The sequence below is a fragment of the Perissodus microlepis genome, chromosome 12 (genome assembly GCF_051167445.1).
Source record: "Perissodus microlepis isolate ML-2025 ecotype Zambia chromosome 12, ASM5116744v1, whole genome shotgun sequence".
Classification (NCBI taxonomy): domain Eukaryota; kingdom Metazoa; phylum Chordata; class Actinopteri; order Cichliformes; family Cichlidae; genus Perissodus; species Perissodus microlepis.
The window spans coordinates 17,083,273-17,095,514 of record NC_140472.1 but is presented as its reverse complement, the minus strand read 5'-3'; the positions used below and the strand labels follow the sequence as shown (position 1 = coordinate 17,095,514).

Sequence of the window (12,242 nt, the reverse complement as noted above, 5' to 3'; positions counted from 1 at the left end):
GGCTGCTTTTTCACAAAGTTTCAGTCTTTGTACCTGACCATTTTCCATTTTAAGAGAGTGTGTTTTTGTTTGTTAAGGCCCTCAAAGCATTAATTATATGGCTGAATAGTTATTTCTGTTATACATCTTTAAAGTCTGCTTGATATCTGCCCAGGGTACATGCATAGTTGGTACATGCAATTGGTAAAGTAAATTCTCTGTATATGAAAAAACAGGGACACGTGAACACCTGCATGAACTCTCATGTTCACCGTCTGGTGTCAACATTGTATCTCGGACCTGAGTGGACCCTAGAGGACTTGCGGACATGGAAAATATGATCAAGGCTAATCCCTGATAAATGAATCATTCAAGCATTATAAAATGCACCCAACTCAAGGAATCGAGCGTTGTGTCTACACATTAGAGAAATACATTTAAAATTGTAACTTTAGGAACTTTGTTACTAGCAGTCTGTCACAAAAACACGTAATTAGTTACAGAATCCGTCATGGATCAGCCTCCCCAGAGCTCGAACCTCAACATCGTTGATGCAATGTGGGATCATCTTGATAGAGACCAGAACAAAAGTCATCCAGCATCCAAAAAACTTTGAATGTCTTTAAAGAAGCCTAGAGAACTATTTCTGAAGACTACTTAAAGATATTAGAAGAAAGCTGGCTAAGAGAGTTCAGCCTTGACTGAAAAATAAAGGTGGTAATACCAAATATAGAGTTTCATGTTTGCTAGTTTGCCTGTCCTTGCTTGGAAGCCACTAAATGTCACTGACTTTCTTTTGTCTGTGGTTGTTTTTAGTGTGGATGCTTATTAAGGTTATTGAAAAACCAAAGTAAAACCTAGACGATAATAATCAGAAATGCAGACCTGACAAATAGACAAAAAATAAAAGTTGGAAATGTCACATATTCTCATGACTGTGGGCTGGACAGCAGATGGAAAATATAAAGTGGGGAAATGAGCTTTATGTGTAAAGACTAAAGAACTTATTATGAAAGGCTAATTTCTCTCAGCTGAGTTTAGCATTTTCTCTGTTTTATTCTAGCACAACAGTCTTTCACTATCACAATCTTTCAAAATCTTTGCCATGTTTATCGACTTTAGCAGCACATTATCAGTATAACACAATCCCCACCAGCACCCAGACACTCTCTAGTGTAACATTACAGGTGATTACCTGGTAAAATGGCACCACTGCGCTAATCTGCTTGGTCTCACTGGGCGATTACAGGTAGGGTGATATCAGCTGCACAGGGGGTGACTATGATGGAGGGGGGAGGGGGGAGGGCATACTGGTTGTGTTTCCTTTATCACTGATGTCATTATCGACCCTTGTAAACATCTCCGAGTCTTGCAAGGAGCTGTATAATATGTGAGGTGGAGCTGCAGGCTGATACACTGTCAGATACACATACAGAGCTGAAAATGATAGTCACTTTGGTGCTGGGGTGTTTCTCTTCTTCCACCACTATCTTCCTTGGTTCAACGGCACTGGGGAAGATAAGGGAGATGGACTGAACACAGAGGGGAGGGTGGGCAAAAAAATAAAAAAAGACAGAAGATTTAAATCCTGCAGCTTAGATAGAGATGAGACTATATTGTGGTCTTTTCTAATGTATTTAGAAGATCATTGCAAAGACAGATTATGTCATCTTTAATAGAATCACTTCGATTATTTTAAAACACATCATAGTGCAATTACGGAGATTGAGAAAAGTAATTAAGAAAACTGGCAGAAATGTTAATTCACAGACTTATTGCCACAGGAACAACTAATGAGGAGTTGTCTCATCTTGCAGTTCTTTAAGTAATAGAAGGCCAGACACAGGAGACAGCACAAGATAAGGATATGGGTCTCTACAAGAGGAAAGGAAAACACTGCAGTTAAAGAGATAACGTGCCAGTCTGATCGTGTCTTTTGCCCTCCTACTTTCACTTCTGCAGCTCAATCTCTGGATCCTTTTCAACATAATCTCATCCACGTCCCCTACCTCTGCGGTTGGTAGTGATAATCTTTGCAAGAATTTCCCCAGTTTTCCTTGAAGATGAGTCAAGGAAGCATAGTATTTAAGCAAGTCCCATGATTAAAGATTTTGCAAAATAAAAACAACATGGATTCTTGCTGGAAGCAAAGCTGCCCGTCTTAAAGATCAGCTAGTCTTTACTTAGACCGCTGCAGACGCGTAAAATATGCTCCTGACAAAGCTCCTTATCATCATAATCAATAGCAATAATTGCACATGAACTTGAAATTTATCTCCTGTATCCCATGGCCCTGTTACAGCTTCTCCTTATTCTTACGCCTACTAGTGTTTCACTGCCCTCAGTTAACCTCTCCCCTCCGCTCAGTGCCGTGGCTTCATCTTTGCCCCTGCCTCGAAGCGAGGCGTGCATATGTCAACATCACATAACACTTCACCTCGGCGTGTCTAAACACGCGTGCGACATGACTCAGCGTAATACACCAGTGGAAAACATACTCCTTAGAGAGCATATTGGGAGGGGGGGGGGGCACAACGGGCCAGCAAAAGAGGAAGCAACACACATAGAGAGGAGCCTAAAAGGAAAACTGAGGCAAAGAAGGAATGAAGAAGAAGATGAAGTAGTAGGCAGGGGAAGGTAGAAATGTGAGTTTTTGGTAAAGAAATATTTCAGTATAAGTAGCAACACACTGAAATTTCCATTTTGAGTTTTAAAACAGAGATCGTGACAGCCATTTCCATCTCTCCTCCACCTATGGAAATTCCCATTCTCTTTCTCTCCTCTTCTCTTGGTTCACTCTTCATTGCCATGGCAATGATGTTACAGTGAGTCACCTCATCATCTCCCTCCTCCTCAACACCGCCAAGAAAGAACATGGGAGCGTGTAAGAGAGAGAGAGAGAGAGACATGGACAGAGACAAAGAGAGAGGGAGTGAGAGGTTTTGTGGGGTGGAGGAGGAGATAGAGCTCTGTTTCCCTGGAAACAGACCGGGGGTCTCCCCAACCCCCATTGGTTCTCTGCTGGTTGGAATCAGCTTGTTACCCACAATACTTGAGCCAACGGAGTCTCTGTTTCTAGGTTGTCTCTGTCCAGTCTGTTTTTTTTTCTTCCCGTCTGTTCAAACGCACACAAACAAGCTCAGGTTCTGGTCAAAATTCAGGTTTGCATTCATACCACTGAAACGTGCTGTCTGAGCTCAGGTTTGTTCGGTGATACGATATGATCAGATATTAAAACTGCAGAACTCAAAAACAGTCATTTTTCAGTTATTATAACAAACTCAGGACTTTTCTTTTATTATTGTGTTTGTGTCCCCATACTTCTCCACCATATTCTTCCAATCCCCTTGAGCCTTGCTCTAAACAGGGTTCACCATGGCCACCTCATCATATGGTATCTCTCATCTCTATGGACCAGTATAATATAAGGTTTAAGGTTTCAAGTTGTTTAAGAATGTTTTACTTTAAGGAATGAGTCGACTTTCTTTCCTCTGTTCCCTGTGTGCCAGCACAGCGTACACACTAAGGAAAGGAGACCAGTTGGAAGAAAAATGCAGTAGAGACTGAGAGCACATATGTTAATGAAATAACTTTTTTTTTTTCTTTAAATGTGGTAATTTATTTAGGTCCCTGTCACAGATGCCTAGAAACCAGACGGTGACTATCTGGCAACCACTAGTTGTGAAGAAACAATATGTATTCCCGGATGGGTTGGCGAGCAATTGCTGGTAGTTTCTATGGAGGACAGTGCCTACTTGTCTGCAAACGCTTGTCATCTACTTGGCAATCAATAGTAAAATTTTGAAAAAGTGCGATAAAAAACAACTCTACAGAATGTTAACCTTAAAGTAAAAGCTATGCTTTACTACCACTTTTACTTTGAAGGTGAATATTCTCCATTTACTGCTTGTGCTGCATTATCCATCTATCCATCCATTTTGTTCCACCTATCCAGGGCCAAGTCACTGGGGCAGCAGCTTAAGCAGACAAGCCCAAACATCCCTCTCCCCAGCCACCCCCTCTAGCTTATCCATGGGAACACCAAGACAATCCCAAACCAAGACATCGAGAAATATAATCTCTCCAGTGTGCCCTTAGTCTGCCTGGGATCTCCCCTTGGTGGGACATGACTGGAACACCTCACCCCGGAGGCGCCCAGGAGGCATCCTTGTTAGATGCCCAAACCACCTTAGCTGGCTCCTTTCGATGTGGAGGAGTAGCGGCTCTACTCTGAGTCCCATCGAAAGGCTGAGGTCTCCTCGTGGCTAATTTCCACTGCTTGTATCCGCAATCTAGTTTTTTCGGTTACTACCCACAGCTCGTGACCATAGGCGAGGGTAGGGATGTAGATTGACCAATAAACCGTTGTGAACAAGACCACGATACTTAAACTCCCCCACTTTAGGCTCTAACTCGACCCTGACATGTAGTGGGCACTCTACACTTTTCCTGCTAAGGACCTTGGCTACAGACTTAGAGGTAGGGATGGGTACCGGTATCCGGTGCCATGATGGCACCGGTTCTGACATAAACGGTAGTAACCAGACCGAAAAGCAGTGCACATTTCGGTGCTTTTTTTCCCTTACGTTTCCGAGGATAGTAGGCGGGTCCAGGTACGTACGTTCTTTTAGAGCAGAGCTACAGATTAAAAATGCCCAAGGCGAAGCGGTCAAAAGTCTGGCTGTACTTCACAGCAAAATATGCAAACTCAGCAGCCTGCAACAAGTGCTTTAAGGTGATACTGTGACACTGTCAAAGGAAGTAACACCTCGAATCCAATGAAACACCTGGCGACGCATAGCGTTTTTTTTTTAAAGCCGAGAAATGCGCCGTATTTGATAGCTTGCTACGAGACCTCACACCGAGCACATCTACTGCGGGTGTGGTGCCTGTTATCGGACCCGGAGTTAGCAACATCCCCCAAAAACCCGAAGAGGAGAGTCCTGGCCCCTAGCCCTGCCAGTGTAGCAGAAATGATGACGGATGATGATGGCAGCAGCAGCCGTTCTTCTCTGCGTGAGTAGCTTAATGTTGTTTGTGTGTAATTTACGTTGAGTAGGCTAACCACGTTATTACATTAATGCATGTAAGGTGAACTAGCAAACATCATCATAGCTACATGCGGCTGTCTTCTTGTTTGATGGCAGATACTCCCTTCACCCTGGCCAAAAAGGCTAAAATGACCAAAGAAAAAGTGGAAAACAGTTAAACATGAGAGGTTTTTGGACAAAGTTTGTGTTTTTTCCATTGTTTAAGCACTGGTTCCAGCCAAGAGTGATACCATATATGCCCCATAGCTGCAGAAAAGGCTAACATTGTTATCTTTTTACAAAAAAAAAAAAAAAAAAGCTGAACATGAGAGGTTTTTGGACCAATTTTGTGTTCTCCTTTCTTTAAGCACCGGTTTGAGCACCGTTTAAGCACTGGCACCGTTTCAAAAGTACCGGTTTGGCACCGGTATTGGATAAAACCTAAACGATACCCATCCCTACTTAGAGGTGCTGATTCTCATTCCTGCCACTTCCCACTTGGTTGCAAACCACTCCAGTGCGAGCTGGAGGCCACCACCTGATGAACCCAATAGAACCACAACATCTGCAAAAAGTAGAGATGAAATTCTTAGACAATCAAATTAGAAGCCTTCTGCCACTTGGCTATGCCCAGGCAAGTCGGCATCTTTGATGCAAACTACAGGCAACAACAGCAATCTGCAAACAACCAAAGCAATTGCAAGGAGGTTTTGGGTGCAGCATAACAAACCTGTTGCAACCACTTGCCAACTGGTTAAGGAATACACAGCAACATGGGGTCAAGGGGGGGGTCACTGACTGGTCTCTAAGCATCCATGACTGAGGCTTTCGCAATTGATTTCACACTGACTGCCATCAACCTCCAGCAACCACTTGGGAACCGGCTGGGGAATGTTTTCCGTCTCAAATGATGGTTGGGAGATTGTTGCTGACCAGTCTCTTAGCCTCTTAGGGACATTACTTAGAGAGTAAAGCATTCTCTCTAAGAGAATTGGGGGTATGGAGTCTTAGGTGTCAGGAAAATATTAAGTAACTTGCCATCTCTAGCTATCTCCATGGATACTTTCCTGAATATTTAGTAGTAATCTTCAAATTGTTTTAATGCAGTGCACTGTGACTGTATCTATAAGAAACAAAGAGATCAAAAATGAAGCTGCAGGGTTTAGCTTAAGACAGTAGTTAGAAAGGTTTTGCTGATGAAGATTGGGAGGCAGCTCAGCTTGAGACGATGACTTCAGGGGAAAGGAAGTCTCACAGTCAAAAGCATGGCTGTAAGAATTTTGGCTTGCTGAGGTGTGATGTTTATTAATGTAGATGTGTCTCGGTACTCCTAGGAGTGCTGCTAAACCAGACTGTTTAAGTTAGGAAAGATCAGCAGGTTAACATATTTGCAAGAATGTTTTCATTATGACGTAGAACATTTAGGGTAACAACTGTTTTTATGACTCAGTAATACTAGAGAGAGAGAATAAAGGAAAGTCTAAGGTCGGCTGTGCACTTAGTGTCCTTTAATATACTGAAACAGCATACATTTTTACTTCACATGTCTCTCAGCGCAGACAGTGGCTGCTTGTCCTTCAGCATCTCACAGGCAGTACGGTACAGGATGTGTGCACTCGTGCTTATCAAACACTACTGTTTGAGAACCATATGTATGTAAATGAATAAAGCAGCACAGAGTGTTGTTACATATTTACCAATCTGTTTATGGTGTAGCTTAACAATAATGACACAATATACGTGCTGCTGTCCCAGTGCACGCTATGAATGCACTTCTATGCATGAGGGGGAGAGTATGAATGTAAGATCTGACAGCATGAGACAAGGCATTTTTATCAAAGGGGGTTGCTCTTGGCACTCCTTCTTGATCTCTTCTTCCCCTAACTGCTGTGTGCCTGCTATCTCCCACAGTGATGCCACACAATGATACCAGGCTCCCTCTGCTATAATACTTGCCTGTAACACTGCTGCCTGACTACTAGCACATTTTATGTCTACTCAGTCTCCAGTTCATCCATCTGTCACCTTTGCTCATCTTGAAGATCCCATATTGTGAAAATGCCTTTTGCCTTTTCTAGCTTTAAAATGTCTTAGCTATGAGCAAAGCAAGCCAAATGAGTCTTCACATGTCAGAGGACAGAAGACCTTCTCCAAAACATTCACAAATGAATAAAGTTACCGTCTGTTTAATTTTCTCTCACAGACTGTATAGAAAAGATGTACATAGCTTCCAAGTTTGAAAAGAAAAAATGATGCAAATTGTCTTAAACCTGCATTTTTTTCCCCTAATGGCCAGCCTGAGGCGACTCATCCAGCTGCAAAAAGAAATCCAGCTGAATTGAAGTCTGTGGAAAAAAACAGCCCTCGGCTTTGTCGTTCTGTAACATCAGTAAACACCTTCTTAATGAGTTTGTGATCTCAGTTGCTAGTTTCAAGTCTGAATAAGTACAACATGACATTAGGTAAATCGTGCCCTTTATACTGAAAAAGGAGGATAAAGCTGGGTGTGCTTCATCATGTGATTGAGTGTCCCTCTGATTCAGTCAGAGCCACTCCTGACTTGTCACTTCTGTTTAAAAAACACCCAGATGGTGACGGCATAAATACTCAGATTGAGGCTAATGGGACCTCTTTTATTTACAGTCTATGTTCTCTCCTATTTTCTGGGCTTAAATATACATTATTTTAACCCTTTAAAGCCCTTTGAACCATGAAAAAATATATTCTTTGAAATATATTCTTTCTGAACTCTTTAGAATTTTATTGGTTTGATATTTAGTCTTTTTTTGCAATGTATTGCTCAAAAATGTGCTGTACAATTCATTTAGGTTATTTGGGGAGAAAAAACTCCCACAATTTGTGTGTATCAAATACAATACATTAGGCATTAAGGGGTTAATGCCGCCATTTCACAATATAGACTTTTTCGATGACACATTTCTATGTTGTTAGATAAGTGAATGAGAATGAGATAATGACTGAATAGCGGGCGTAGAGACACCAGAGTCGCTGTGCTGCACTTTTGAAATCCTGATTTTATAACTGTAAAGTGAAGTGAAGGACAATAGTAGAGCAGAGAGAGAATGGCTTTTGTGTCACTCACACTCATTCAGGTCTGTGAGCCACATGGCAGCCACAGAAGTTCTCCTGCCTTGTTTTGGCCGGGGTTTCTGTGGCAGGGGCAGGAAATGCACAGCAGTTTTCCTGAAGGGGGGGGGCTGCAGCAACTCTGAAGCACCTTATTTGGCACAGGGCTAATACCAGGAGTATACGACCTGATCTGATTCTGAGCTCACACTGTGAAACTTACATTAACTTGGTAATAGGTGCATAATATGGGAATTGTAGATAACTTAGCCTTGCAGAGATCTTTTGTTATTGTAGTGTTTGCCAATTCAGCAACATTATTGGAGCTCACTCAGATGACCTCTAGTATATCAGAGGTCCACCTACTGACACAGACTAGAACATTTTAGCTTAAAGCATACTTTAGTTCACAATAAGCACTCTTTAAACAACAACAAAAAAAAAAAACCCACACAAAAAAACTTGGATTCAGCAAGGATTCACCCAGTGACTTTCTTCAGTTAAAGCACATACTTATCTTAAGACTGCACAGCACAACCAGTACTTCTGTCAAACACTGATAATCTCCTGAAATCAAAAGTCAGGCATCTTCTCCGTGGAGTTCAGTTAAGAGTTCTCCCCAACTCCCCCGAAAATTTCAAAGTCACCAGCACTTCTTGTACCAGTTCGCCTCTTTAACAAAGTCTCTATTCAAGAGCTTGTAAGAATAATCTACACAGAGAAAGTTATAGTAGTAAGAGTGCCGTGGGAATTATGTAAGTGCTACACACACATTTACAATTTACACACAATTACACACTAATGCACTTAACACAGTGCATACTTTTTTCTTCTTTTTTTCAGTAAAACAAACATCTTTAAAGAGTCTTCATCTTGACACAGTGCGATGGTGATTTCATTAAGGTGCAAATGCAGTTTGATAGCACAGCTGTGAAACAGGTGTCAGTTTTCAAACTCACAACGCTGTCAGGAAAACCCCCTGAAATGACACACACGGGTCTGTGATGTATATTCTTCAAACACAGAAACGAGTCTGACTTTTGTCTCTAATAGGATCATTTCCGGGCCAGGCATGAGAATTTAAAAATAACTTGTTTATGTGACTCCATGGGCCCTTGCAAATGGAAACCGCTCATTTAGTATTGAGAACACAATTTACAAAGCACTTAACAGAACTGTAAACGGCCTTTCTGATGCCTGAAAAGCTTTGTCTGAGGATGGAAATCAATAACGCTGCATCTCTCTTCACTTTGTTCATCAGCCTTTTCTTTCTTCCATTTTAAACATTAGATTACTGTATTAATGTCCTAGAAGACCATCCCCACGCGCTCAAATCTAGTTATATGATTGGCATCTACATAACAAAACCATATGCATGAATCCCACGCACACGCAAACAAGAGAGAGAGCTAATCAAATAGTTTCAATCAGATTCGCACAAAGCCAAATGTATCTACTGCAGGTAGTTCAAACTGGGATAAGCTCGCAAATGAAGTCAAAAGCCTTGTCACAATCCCATCAATTATCAAAGGAGTGGGACACAAAGATGATGCCAGCGAGCTCCTATATCTCTCCAGCATTAATTAGGACTTCACTCAGTAATTAGCTATCTGAAAATAATTACCATGAAAATGTCTGATTAAAATCTCCGCCAGTCTCAAAGTCAGGAAACTGAAAGAGAGACACGGGCATCAAATTAAGGCGTGCTCCTTCTTCCTTCTAACGACGTCCACCACAGTTGTCCTCTCGTTTTGTTTTAATTGAGTGGCAGATATGTGGGAAGTACCTCTCATTGGCTGCGAGATGTAGTGTTGCATTGGAGCAGTTGATTGAAAGTGACCTTGGTCTAATTACAATTGGTCTAATTATAATTCTCTGATTACATCCCTGCAGGAAACGTAAGAATGAGATGTTGCTGGTGGCCTTAGCTAATCACGTTAAGATACATTCTGAATGATTTCTGAATTGAATAGATTCTGATCAGACACATAGAAAAACAACAACATACTGTTGTGGCTGCTTCCACTACAAATACTTAATTACTCTGTTTTTATGGGGTTTATTTGGGGTTTTTTTGCTTTTTGTGTTACAAATTATTGACATGAATCGCAAAGCGTTTATCTCACATTCCCTGCCCAGTGTTTTTCCCTCTTATTTATTTTCATACATCTCCTTGCTTCCGTGTTTCTCTACGCCTGTCTCCTCTCTTTTTTGTTTGTCTCTCAGGCCTGAGGTCGCGATGCCCTCCAGCTCCCTCCTTGGGAGCCGGGATGACATCATCACATCGCTGCCTCGTCCTCAGAGTGCCTATTCATCACCCCGATCATCATCGCCGGCATCAGCAGCATCACCTGCGTACGCACACGGGCACGCATACATGCACCGACTGTATGCAGATAAAAGGGGAAGTGAGGAAGTGAACCCCCACCCCCACCCCACCCCTCGTTCCACAGGACTGCAAGCTTAAAGGAAAAAAGGGAGTAAACCACAGAGCCACACACGTAGGGGGAGAGAGAGAAGATCCTGCTGGGCTAGGCAGAAACCCCTGACCTGTGCACTTCCAACAATACATCTCAATAAACCACTGTAGAGAAATGTGATGAGTCAGACTGCACGCTCCTGAGGGAAAAACAACAACAACATAAAAAGCAGGAGAAGACCCCAGCGCACACACAAGCACCTCCAAACTCAAAACGAGGAGAGCCACACTTCCTCTCACACAGTCGCCAGTTAATGTAAAACTTCAGGAGCTCTGGCACTGCTCACTGTATTCCACTCTTTAGTGGTGAAGGCTGGATCTACCCTTAATGTGCAGGAACAACAGCAGTGAAGTGGAGCCACATTGAGAAAACACAGCCATAAACAGTGTTTCCACTACATGAGCCTGCGTCTCACTGCCCAGGCTGCTCTACAGCATAAATGTGCACGATGCAGTATGTGCTGCATTTTAGGGCTGCTGTGGTAGAATGCAAGAGGAAGCAGGTAGAAACCTTAAGTTATGCACTGAGGTCTCTGCACTCCATCACAAACATCACAACAAGCATTCCATTAAACGCCACTTAAGATCAAAGATTCATGATGGGATGAAACCGTTTTGCAAGGCTCTGAAGACAAGTTGCCGCCATATGAGAAACGGAGTGTGCTCAGTACACGAGCCTCACAATAGATGTGAGAAATAAATGTCAGCTGTCTAAACTTTCCAATCTAAATACATCCCACTCTGTCATTTTTGTCAACAACAACGCAACATTAGGTGAGCTATAATGCTACAATCCTTAAATATGGCGAGTAGGAAGCAGGACATGGAGATGCCGCTGCAGTGTTGTAGTTCAGTATATTTTTGGGTGGCAATAAACTGGATGACCACAGCTTCCGGGATTAATAATGTAGTCTCAATCTACTCAACATGAAGTTTAAAAATTAAACAGTATCCATATATGAATTTATTAATGAACAGAATACACGTTACAATCGCAAAGTTAAATTCCACCCATTAAAAAAACAAATAACAATCTGATCTTCAAGGGCATCTCCTTGTGCACCTCTGGGTACTCTTAGCAACATGGCTACTCGTGGCTGTTTTTTCTTTTTTTGTGCTTGAGCATCTCTGACATCACAGGTTTTAAATTTTCAGAATTGTGTCAGACTGACACGACTCTCATGTCGAGGATCATACTGATGAGAGCTGGATCTTAGGGGGACTAAACAGCGGTTCTTTTACTGTCCAAAGGTGGCACATGAGGGCAGGAGTGCAGCTAGGAGCAAGCTTGTTATCGTCTCTTTATTTATTTATTTTAAAGTTGACTGTGCAGCTGGGGTCAGAGTTAAATGTTAGCACCCTTTAGCATGCTGCAGCAACTGAGAGTAGACATTCAGCGCAAACCAACTGAAATCAAGCGATCTGAGTGGCCTCAGATTTGGCTCCCTGCGGCTTCTTCCTATCAAAATAAAATCTAGCTGAAGGGGCATCGTTTTGACACAACAGCGGAAACCCAGCACATATGTCAGAGGAACAAGTGCAAGTAGTTAAAACTTCAGTGAGGGAACTAAAAAGCAGAAAACTGACCAGCTTTCCCCAAGGAGACCACCAAAAAGGTGCGGTGGCCTTACTGAATAAAATATATCAGCTCTAATTTTAAGAATTTT

The 12,242-nt window shown here is 42.2% G+C and overlaps 1 protein-coding gene across 1 annotated transcript in view; it reads right to left on the bottom strand.

The window, feature by feature from the left end:
- Window positions 1-12,242, bottom strand: part of ssbp2a (single stranded DNA binding protein 2a) — a 56,721-nt gene that overhangs the window by 16,778 nt on the left and 27,701 nt on the right. The gene's annotated exons all lie outside the window — the stretch shown is intronic.